Here is a 12,213-nt window from a genome sequence, read left to right as displayed (position 1 = left end):
TAAGACACACATTTTAGGCAAAGTGACTATTACATAATGAAGCAAAGGAAAAAATATTCTTAATATCATCTGAATACATTTAAATATTTACGGAGATTCATAATATTTTACTTGAAAACATCATTATTTGTTATTTAGAAAAATAAAGGTGTACACTTCTGACCTCAACACTGAAAATTTGGGCACTACATATGACACTATTCTAGTTTTCAACCACTTCTGCATTTATCAATCTGTTATATATAAGAAAAAGCTACAGGAGACAGTTACATGTCAATTCCTAATATCTGAAAAGGAAGTGCATCTTTTAAACTCTATTTGTAAAAATGTTTACATTTTTCTCTCTGTGTCTATCGGTAAATGCAAGCAGGTTTAGGACTCTGAATATTAAACATGTAATTCCTAAATCCATTAAGAGAAAGAATATACACGATATGCAAAAACACTATTAGATCAAGCCCTAACTATACACATAATTATGGTATTCAAATTAGATTATTAATTTAGACATGCTCTATCATGTCAAGTATACACTCGCATAAAAATCTCTGAACAAAATTCAGTAGGAAGTAAAAAGAGGTAAAGAAAATTCAGTTATTCTTTTTAGCAAATGAAAACTCTTGGTACAGAATGTTAAAATGTATACTCATGGGAAGATTAGTAGGAAATGCAGCTTAACTATTTATCTAGGTGGTGGGTAATAAATACAGTACTGTCAAATTACCTCAAAAGAATGCTAACTCTGAGTCCTGGATTATCATATTTGCATTTGGATGAAATTGGGACACATGAGGCATGAAATGGCCAAATTAATTTCATTTTACTTCATTTGTGTTTCCTCACATATTATTATAAATCTAAAATGCAATAAAATCATATATAAAATACCATATTACTTATATTATTACCTACATTTTCATATGCCTCTACTGTACCTTCTCAATTACACTGCACTAAGGCCACTATAATACGCCAAGTGTAATAGTAATTACTAGAATTAAGAGAGATGCCTACCATTTTCATAAGACTTTTTAAAATATATAAATGTACTGCATTTTTCAAAATCAGCACCAGTAACAAGAGATCAACGTACCAAATGTCGCAAAACGTAAGTCCCTTTAGATTCTACTTTTCCTACTGAAGCTAACATGTAAAATTGGCACCATGAAGCTTGAAATTGAGATTTAAGGATAAGCACTGGTACCAGCATTTTGCTACTTGCTAGAAATTGCTTTCATCTGGAAACTGCCATTTAGCGAGGTTCATAGATATTTTTTTGTGAAATAAAAAAAAATACAGCACCATAAACTTTACAAACTGTCATAAAATTCCATGTTCTCATGAGTCTAACATTCCTGTGTCTTAATAGCTAGTAATTGATTTAAAGTAGCAAAACTAGGTAAATCATAATTTTAGAATACCAGGGGCTAAAAAAGAAGCTGTAAACTAAAACCCTGCATCATTTTACACTGCTCACATGTAAAATGCTCAAGACAAATGTTTTATTCCTTTGGCATTAAACGGATAACGTGACAGCTGCTTTGGCGAGATAAAGCAAGCTACGTCATTTAATGTATTTAGAATATACAAGAATAATATTAGAAGGGAAAACCAATAGCTTAAACTAATTTGGTTAATTTTTATTTCACGTGCACACACACGTACACACAGAATGCTCCCCACCTACAACAGCCATTGCAACAACTGAACTGAATTTGTTGCAACAACAAATTTACATTGCATCACAAGTACCAAGTTCAACTACCATAATTTTGCAGTTTAAAATATTCACCCTTATATTTTATAACTCAGAGGCTTTTTTTTTTTTAAGCTTCTAAGATAAGGAAAGAAAAAGATGCTCATTTTGTGAAGAAAGATTTTCCCCCGGTCTAACTTAATTACATACATTTGCATGAATAACCTGTCGCCCATCAAATACAGACTAGCCAACACAGTTTCTACTGTTGTTGCCTTGAGGAGACTAATAAAAACAATCTCTGAAATGTTCCACCTGCTAATCTTCCTTTAGTAGCTATTCACGAAGACAGAGGCAACATGATGAGTGGCAAGAACCTGGAATCTGAAGTCAGAAGGCTTCAGGTTGGGTCCTGGGAGCTGAGCCATTTATGAGCTGTGTTATCTCCGCCCAGTTATCCCAACCCTGAATCTCAGTTCTTTCATCTCTATAATTGGAGTAATTCAGTCTTTCAGTCAAAATTAAAGCCAAAATGGCTGAGGACTAACATGTATGATGTAAACAAAAATACCTGGTCATGATTTCCATCATCCCCAAATACTCTAGTTTGTCTATAACAAGGCCTGTTTTTTTTTTTTTTTAAGATTTTATTTATTCATTTGTCAGAGATCACAAGTAGGCAGAGAAGCAGGCAGAAAGAGAGGAGGAAGCAGGCTCCCCGCTGAGCAGAATGCCGGATGCGGGACTCGATCCCAGGACCCCGGGATCATGACCTGAGCCGAAAGCAGAGGCCTTATCCCACTGAGCCACCCAGGCGCCCCGACAAGGCCTGTTTTGATGGCAAGTGAAAATTATAGGAAACTATACTCAACTATGTCTCAAATATACCAATGAGCCAAAAGATTCATTTATAACTATAAAAGGATTGGTTCAAAGGTCCAAACCCTCTTAAGATGCTATGACCACGATAAAAACTCAGTTTCCTTAAACTGCCAAATAATACGCCATTTATCACTTTTCCCCCCAGCATGTCCATTCATGGATACAATGAGACATGTCTGTTAGAAGAACTGAGCACTTTATCCACCGAGAAAGTCACTCTTTTATCCTTCCCACTTTCCCAAGTGCCCATGACCTGCAGCCAATGAAGGAGATAAATGAGGGGAAAAGAAAAATAAGAAATGGCAACTCAATCCCCCATGCAGCTTCAGACCCAGGATCATGTTTTTTCATGACTTTCTTTTTTCTTTACCCTTATCCACTGCACCCACCTCCCAGATGCAGGAATTCATGTTTATTGACAGCAGAAAGCTGCATGAGGAACAGCCACCGTCATCTGTGTAGATACAAGCAAGTTAACAGGCAGACCCGTCCCTCTGCTTGCTGCTTTCTTCTACTTCATTCCTTTTGTTACCATCAAGCCCCTCATTTTGCTTTGCCTCTGATTTCCACCACTTTGCGTCCAGGCACTTGTCAAAAACTTCCCTCACTGAATCTCACTAGCCCATCTCCTTTGCTTCTACCTGCAGTCTTGGCCATCATCTTTTTTTTTTTTTTTTTTCCCACTCCACGTGTTCTCCCAGGCAGATCACCACCTCCACAACAACGTGAAACACACAGAAGGCTTGTAAGCTTTTATTTTCAGCTCAGCCTCTGTCCTGAATTCTAGAACCACAGCCGGTACAACAGTACATTGACTCTCAAGCCCTGGAGGATCCTCTGGTGCCTCACATCATGTAACTTTGCCAACAAACTCGTCAGCTTGCCCTGCAGACTGCACAACACTCTGTCTTCACGATCAGGACCAATGCCACCTCTTTCCATTCAGTCACCCAAGCCAGAGATCCGGAAGTCAACCTTAAAGTCACCATCCCCTCCCTGTTTCTCCCCTCCAACTCCTTTCCCCACTCTTACCAGTCCAAGTTCAGACCTTAAACCTGCACTAGGTTTCATTCAACAGTTTGTTGTTGTTGTTGTTGTTGTTGTTGTTCACAGGGCTTCTGTGTCTGCCCCCCACCCGACACCCCCATTCTCTACAAAACACCCAGAGTACTCATTCTAAAAGAATCCCCAAAAGTACGCAAATTCATCTGGATCAAGCATGGTCCACAAGACACTTCCTAAAGTGGCCCCAGCCTCCACTGTCCATCTCTGACCTCATCCACAGCCCTCGATGTGCACCAGCCACTGGGGACAACCAGCTGTCCTTCAGACATGCCACCTGCCCTGTTCAGTACTCGCACTGCTCTGTTCTCTCTGGGCCCTCTGCTCAGAACGATTTCTGTCAGCCCACTCCCATCCTCAGCTGCCTGGCCCCCTCTGACTCATCGGCCAGACTCAGATCCAGCCCTACACTTCCAAAGGGAAAGTCATCCCCTTGGAGCAGGTACCCCGACAGAGCCCAGCATCTTTTATGCACTGCTTACAACTGCATCTTTTTCCCTTAGTTCTGCTGAGATTCTGGAAGGCAGTGCAAGGATTCTTCTGTTTGAGGTTTCAACATCCAACAACATGCCTGGTATCCTATCAATATATATCTGCTAAATGCATAAATGAGTAAATATCATTCTAACTCAATCTGACTCAAACACGACCAAGCTGCTAGTGATTGATTATGTGTGAATTACAGGTTCACAGCTCTCCTTAGAAGGTGTCAGGGAGAAAAGAGTAAGGCCACAGTGGTTGCAACTCCCTAGTGCTGAGTGCAGAGGTTGCAGTATTCTTGTATACAACTGTGTTACAGCTTGGCTTTTTTTAATTAAAAAAAAAAAAAAATCAGGGGCGCCTGGGTGGCTCAGTGGGTTAAGCCTCTGCCTTCAGCTCAGGTCATGATCCCAGGGTCCTGGGATCGAGCCCCGCATCAGGCTCTCTGTTCAGCGGGGAGCCTGCTTCTCTCTCTCTCTCTCTCTCTCTCTCTCTGTGCCCGCCTCTCTGCCTACTTGTGATCTCTGTCTGTCAAACAAATAAATAAAAATCTTTAAAAAATTAAAAAAATAAAAATAAAAATAAATCACTGTGTTATGTGGTTTTATTGCCTCCAACTTATAACATGAGCTGCCTCAACATGAAAGTTTCCCATTAGTTTCAGCATGTTCAACGATAATGGGAATGATAGAGGAATGGGTGCGGTTGGCGGGTGAAGGGCCGGACTGAGCAGGAGCAATAGTAACAGTAATGATCCTGTCACAAATGCAGTGAGACCAGATGCCCAAAGACTTGCCTGATTACGCTTCATCACTTAGAGAGTAAATCCACAGAAAAGCTTATATATGCAACACTGGGAGCCCTGTGAAGACTAGAATGACTCACACCTTTTGGTATTTTTACAAAATTAACTGAAGCTGATTACTTGCAAGTGAATAAAGGATACGGTGTGTAGATGTTGGGTCCTATGAAATCATAGAGAAGATGTAAAGCTGTTGCTGATCAACTGCAAAAAAAATTTTTAACTTGCCTACTCCATAAGGTTCGTAAGGTTTCTAGTGTTCTATATTTTAAGTAAAGACTCTCCAGTCAAGCCAAATTTCCCTCTCCTTTGCAATACTGTCTCTATTTAGAAAACTGAATTTTTCATAAGTTTTGAGTCACTCACAGGTTTGAAAATTGTACAGTTGTATAAAATCAAGGAGGGGGAGTAGATGAAACATCAACGCAATATGCCAAAATGTTATAACAACATAAAATAACTTAAAACCCAAGGAATAGGAAGAACTTATTGAAGAAATGCTGGCTCCAATGTGAAATCAAGAAAAATATGGAGGAAGGGAGGCTCCGAGGAAGGGTTTTAAAAATATTACAAGTTGGCCATAAATTCTGTCTTTGTATTGTGCATTTGGACTGGAGTTAGACTACAATACAGGCATAGAAAATGTGATGCAATGTTACTATTCTGAGACAACACACTTGACCCTTACTTGTTAGACTTATGTATTCACTGAATTTACAAACCATAGTCTCTTTGGGAATAGCATATGACACTGTTGCAGTAATCTCCATTACTGATACTTTTTTTTTTTTTTTAATTATTTGACAGAGAGAGAGATCACAAGTAAGCAGAGAGGCAGGCAGAGAGAGAGGAGGAAGCAGGTTCCCCGGCGAGCAGAGAGCCCAATGTGGGGCTCGATCCCAGGACTGTGGGATCATGACCTGAGCTGAAGGCAGAGGCTTAACCCACTGAACCACCCAGGCGCCCCTACTGATACTTTTTTATAAACATTTACTTTTTAATCTTCAGAGAAAATCTCAGGTTTCTATACTTCCCCTTTCTTTAATGAGAGGGACTCAAACTATGTGACCCAAACACAAAGTTAACAGGCCTCTCCATTGGGTCCCATTATCAGTCAAAGGCTTTCCACGTCCTATTGCACAAGGTTAACATGTGGTTTTTCTTTTCTGGGTTTGATGTAGGAACTAAGCTTTAGTTCTTTCTCCACAAAGACATGGAGATGACACTATGTAGTCAATGCCAGATGCTGGTTATGGGCAAGAAGGTAGGCAATGGGCTTCCCTCGCATCTCTTTAGCTCTCTTCCGGGGTTATTGTGGGAACCAAGACAGATAGTACAGGATTATTTTGAGAAGCACAATATAGGACACCTAGGCAGCACAGCCGAACGATCATGAAGGCTCCAAAATTAGATGCAGAATGTACTGCATGGAACCCAGGCCTTGTCAGATAGCCGTGGACTCCATTCTTGGCTCCAAAACTTAATAAAGTGACCCTAGACAGGTGTCCTGACCTTTCTAGGCCTCAGTTTCCACTTCTGAAAAACAGAATAATAAAGTAACTGTCATATAAGTTTGCCATCAGGATTAAATACCGTAGTTAAACTTCTTAGCATGGCAGCTAGCATATGGTAAGTGCTGTGTGTTAACTATTCACTCCAGTTCTTATCTAGAAGGCACGACCAATAAGGACTAGAAAGGTGGCAGATAAAAAATTCTCAGAGCTGTCTCCCCCCATCTCTGCCCCTGGTCCTCAAATTCAGCCATGCCCCAGCCTTGAGGGACTGTCTCTGTCACGATGAATACGAACTGCCTGCTCGTATTACCAGAAACGTGTGTAACTCCCCAACACATCTCTCACGGATGTATGAAGCAAGAGCTCTAGAAACAGAATCAGCTCCCAACTCCCCAAGCCAGAAGTGAACATGATTCAAAAGAGTAGATATGACTAGGGAGAGTAAATGATCTTCATTCACTTTATCCATATTAAAATTACCTGTTTCCTGTACATATATTTTCTGACAGCAGGAAAAAGCCGATGTCAGAGAAGTTATTTGGGAATCTAGAGGTGACCACAGATAAGCCGTTAAATAGTTCACACAGATGAGAAATAAAACAGAGCTATGTAAATTCTAAAGAAGTAGTTAAAACCAAATTATGGACCCAGCTTAAGTCACAAAAGTGATCAAGAAAGACTTCAATTATACAATAACCCAGAACGAAGGAGCATTTGAAATGTAAATATTGAGTAGAAGGGAATATCTGTACTCTGACAAAGAGGGTTAAAATTGAAGTAGAGGCTATTTCAAAGATGGGAAGGGGCTGTTGATGGCAAGGGTTCTCTTTTTGATGCACGGTATCTGTGGAATTGTGTCCCCAGGCATACTGAGGCACTCTCCTGAAAGCTCATTCCCAGAAAGCTTTTTTTAAACTGACAAGTAACGGACATATAAAATTTTACCAGTTTCAGGTATACAAGTTAATGATCTGGTCTATATGTACATATTGCAAAATAATCTCAGTAAGTCTAGTTAGCATCTGCCACCACACAGTTACAACTTGTAATGAGAACTTCCGAGATTTACTCTCTTAGCAACTATCAAATATGCAATATGGTATTATTAACTATAGTCACATGCTGTACAGAGTCTTGATTTCAAAAAAAAAGAAAGCCAACTTAGAACATGTGTCACCAAGTACTGTCGGCGGTAGACTAGGTAGAATATGTTCACTAGGAGGATACACCAGTCTACATACAAGCAGTCTGTTGCTTATGTGCCTTCTAGAGCAATTAGATTTTAACATCTAGAAAACAGAATAAATATTTTCCAGAGTCAGAACACTATGTAGTATCTGGATGATAACCTAGGAAAGCTACACACACACACACACACACACACACACACACACACACGGCCTCTCAATCATTCTCAACCTCTGAAGTCAGATGAGAAGTTCAACAGGCTATGGACCAGACTTTTAACAAAGTACTGCTCACAAAGGACCCTGGAAACTGCTTCGTGTGACACTGGCATTAAGGCCTAAAAGAAGCATGCTTATTTAATGTAAAGTATAAATAATTTCCATTTCTGAATATACAGTAAAATGTGCAGGAAAGTATAAGGGCTCTCTCTTGCTCTCTGCCCCACGGCTGTTCTCTAGCAGGGACTGAATTCATGCTGAGGTATGATGCTCTTTGTGGATGGATGACAGCTGCCCGGGCTGCTTTGCTAGGCTGTGTGGATCACTGCAGCCACATCTGTAGGCAGAAACAAACCAAAGAGCACCGTCCTCCAGTGTGAACTGTCACATACCGTTTTTTCCCCAATAATTCTCTGAATATACGAATGGGGAAGTAAAAAGCAATGGAATCCACCTGAAAGTGAAGGAGAAAACACACTTCACCTGCTGGCACATCTACCCTGTGCTAGGCTAAGCAAGTTATTTAATAATAATTATGGTAATAATAATAACTCCCAATCTTGGAGAACTATGTTGTGAGTGCTGTTAAACACTTTGCATACTTTAATGCTTAACTTGAATTTCCTCATGTGTAAATTGAAGATAATAATGCACCTATTTTATTATTATGAGGATTAAAGGAGAATAGATGGAAAAAACAAGATCAAAAGGAAGTTAAGGCAGCAAGGTCAAAAAGAACAGGATTTGAAATAAACAGACATAGGTTAAAATCCCAACGCTGATTTGATCTCACTGAGCTTCAGTTTCCTCAACTCCCAAGTGGAGACGAAAGCACCCACCTCAGTGAGGAGGGAGACAGTAAATTAAACACCAGCTGCATCACTAGAAAGTGTTCAATAAATGTTTATACCCTCTCTCCTGTTATACCTGTGACCTGCTTCCATTAACCTCCATCAGCAGCCATTCAGTCCCTGGTATCCAAAGATGTGTTTCCTTTCATAGCAATGATAATTTTTTAAAACGATTTTATCTATTTATTTGAGAGGAAAAGCGAGTAAGAGAGAGCATGAGAGGGTAGAAGATCAGACGGAGGAGACTCCCGGCAGAGCTGGGAGCTAGATTCGGGACTGGATCCTGGGACTCTGGGATCATGACCCAAACTGAAGGCAGTCGCCCAACCGACTGAGCCACCCAGGTGCCCAGCAACGATAATTTTATCAGCTTAATAACGCCAGACACTGGTGGGGCACCTGGGTGGTTCAGTGGGTTAAAGCCTCTGCCTTCAGCTCAGGTCATGATCCCAGAGTTCTGGGATCAAGCCCCGCATTGGGCTCTCTTCTCTGCTCATAGGGGAGCCAGCTTTCCTTCCCTCACCTCACCTCCCCCCCCGCCTCTCTGCCTGCTTGTGATCTCTGTTGAATAAATAAATGAAATCTTTTTAAAAAAAAATAATGCCAGACACTGGCTCAATGGCTTTACATCTATGAACTCATTTAATCCTCATCATAATCCCCTGAAGTAGGTACTGCTGTCATCCCGAGTTTACAGGTGAAGGTACTGAGACACAGAGTTTAGGTAACTTGCCCAGATTCAAGTGGTAGGAGAGCCAAGAGCTCAGCTGCCTGGTCTACCCTCCTTACCACAGTGCAACAGTGCTGATAGGGGTGAGCCTGTTTGAGAGTCCGTGCTGGGATATGTTCTCTTCTAGACATAAGCAATGGATGCTCTCACAAAACACAATGTGTTGCCTAACTTTTCAACTTCTGAAATAACGTTTTTGTATTTTCCTAGGATTCTTTAAAAACCTATGATATGTTTTTAAATGTGGTGCCTATAACTAGCTCATTTTGTTCTGTGTTGGAATACCATAAATAAAAGCACTTCTCTTTCTAAAGACTGCCTAGATAAATCTTACATTATAACACACCCCTGAGTTTTGGTTGAAACATTTATTACTATTCCAAATTTAAATATATATATGTATATATGTGTGTGTGTGTGTTTATATATGAATATGTATTATATATATAATCATATATTTATATATGAAGTCTTAACGCTGTTTTGTTAAACTGATGACTTTGATACCAAATAATCTGAAAATTCTCCTTGCTTCTAATGTTCAGTAGTGGTACTACATGTAATTCAAAGTATTCCTTTTACAAATTTAACTGATTCAAATATTAAACATCAATGATGATGATCTATTACTCTACTTAAAAGGAATCTCTAGGGGATGGATGAAAAAGAAAGGTTATAGAATTCTATCCTTCAAAGTAGAACAAGATAGCTACCTATAAATTGTGCCCTTTATTTATTAAGATAATTAAGCCCATCAGCATACTTAACTTTCAGACTCAACAAATGTCTGGGATGAACAATTTCCACTTTTTCTAAAACAAAGGAGATGTGTTCAAAAAGGGTCCTCTGCAAGCTCTCTGCACAATGCATGCTATTTTAAAACATGATTTATGTGTCTAATTCCTGGAGCTGCCTTGAAAAATATACTGGGTTTTTCCTCGCATGCTACCTATTAGGAGAAGACACTCCAATTTGAAGAGTGCACTCTGTTTCACACTACAGAACGCTATATCATGTCAGCATTTTCATTAAATACTGTTCAAGCTGGACCTTAAACAAATGGAACGGAGAGCCACAGCTGCAGCCACTGCAGAGACACAGTTATCCCACCGGGAGGCTTATATAAGAGGCGCAGGACAGGCAGGGTGAAACCCAAGTGCCATCATCAGAATCCTATTTCTTTGAGACTTGCCCACATTCTTGAAATGTATGAAATCACATACAATGAACGCATTTCTCATTCTATTTGCCTTATGGCACAAAACGTTGTATTGGCTTACAAGTTGTTTTCTCCCCAAAGGACTGGACTCCAATTAAGGAAACGTTGGCAACTTCTGCCTAAGGGAAGAATAAAGTGGGATGCGCGGGAAGCCGGAAGGGCTGGGGAGGAATGACTTAGCTCCCACCTCCAAAGACCTATCGCATCCAGGAATATTACAGGAGTCACTCCCCGGAGGACTTAGGATAGAGGCAACAAGACCCTGCACGCACCCTCCACTGCCAAACACACACAGTCAAGGAGCTCGCAACGTGCAATCAGCAGCAGGCGAAATGCCCTCGGAGCACCTGTCCTCTCACAGCACGTTTCCAACTGGCACGTTCGTCGGAGGCTGCTGCCAGCCCGCCCAGGATTGCCTCTCCCCGCGTGCCGGGTCTGCTTCTTCGCACCCTGAACTCCCCGAGACGGAGCCCCGCTCCTAACAAGAGGGGCCGCCCCAGCTTCCCCCACGAAGATAATAAAAACGCACCTCCCCTTTCCACGGCCCCCTCCAACTTCAGAAACTACAGTCAACTCACCGGGACGCAGGAGACAGGGAGCCTTCCGAGGGGACCTCGCTCCGCGGCGTTCAACCTCGCTGGCCCCGCACTGCCGGGGCGACGGCGGGTGCCAGGCTAGGCGCTGTCGCTCCGCACCAGCCGCCTCGCTCCGCCGTGCCCGGAGCCCGGCACTCGCCAGGGCGCACGGCCCGCCGGCGGCGGCCGCAGCGGCGACTGAGGCTGCACCGGCCGCGCGGACCGAGAGCTGCAGACGCCACCGACCCCGGAGTGCGGCGCTCCCAGCCGCTGGTGCGTGTCTGCGGCTCCGAGGGAATGGCGACTCAGCGAGGAACGCGGCAAGGGACAAGCCGAAGCGCTGTTACCCGCAGAGCCTCCAGCCCGCTCCCAGGCGGTCGGTCACATCGTCGGCGCGCCGGCGGGGGAGCTAGCGGCCGGGCACCGCAGTCCGCACTCGCCGCCGCGCCGCGGAGAATGACAAGCGCCGAGGCGGAGCAGCCGTGCGGGGCGCGGGGCGCGAATGCGCATGATCCCGGCCCGCTGCGGCACGTCACCGGGGAGGGAGGGGCGCGGAGGGGGCGAGCTGGGCGGGGCCGGGGTGGGGGCCCCCGGGGCGGACTCGGGCGCGGCGCCCTGCTCCCTCGCGGGAAGGTGCCGGAAGTCTCCCGCGTCGGGTTTTGGGGACCTAAAAGCTGCGTAGTTGAACTTGTCTCCAGAGCCCATTGTCCCTTAAAAGCCACTGTTTACTCTAAGCGGTCTTTAGGGCGCTGGGCAAGCCCAGGAAAACCGGTTTAAGTCAGGTTACAGTTTAATCGTAGTGGACTGCGATTTAGGGGACAATGGTCCTCTACCTGGCTGTACATTAAAATAACTTGGGAAGCTTGTAAGAGCCCTTTGCCCTGACCGCACCTCCGGAAGCCAGACTCCGTACCGGAGAATCCCTGGGCGAGGCGCAGGTATCAATTGGTTGTAAAGCTTTCCAGATGATACCCACGCACCGCAGAGGTTTTCAAA

At 43.0% G+C, this 12,213-nt stretch overlaps 1 protein-coding gene across 3 annotated transcripts in view; it reads right to left on the bottom strand.

The window, feature by feature from the left end:
* The window catches only part of PAG1 (phosphoprotein membrane anchor with glycosphingolipid microdomains 1), a 128,012-nt gene extending 116,333 nt beyond the window's left edge, over positions 1-11,679 (bottom strand). For 2 of the 3 annotated variants that reach the window (XM_032869122.1, XM_032869124.1), the window contains exon 1: positions 11,221-11,679. The gene's annotated coding sequence lies outside the window, so the exon portion shown is untranslated. The remainder of the gene's footprint in view (positions 1-11,220) is intronic. The other variant, XM_032869127.1, reaches the window with a different exon arrangement.
* Positions 11,680-12,213: the final 534 nt, after the last annotated feature.

The sequence above is a fragment of the Lontra canadensis genome, unplaced genomic scaffold (assembly GCF_010015895.1).
Source record: "Lontra canadensis isolate GAN:19392208 unplaced genomic scaffold, GSC_riverotter_1.0 scaffold37, whole genome shotgun sequence".
Lineage (NCBI taxonomy): Eukaryota > Metazoa > Chordata > Mammalia > Carnivora > Mustelidae > Lontra > Lontra canadensis.
This window is presented reverse-complemented; position numbering and strand designations above follow the sequence as displayed.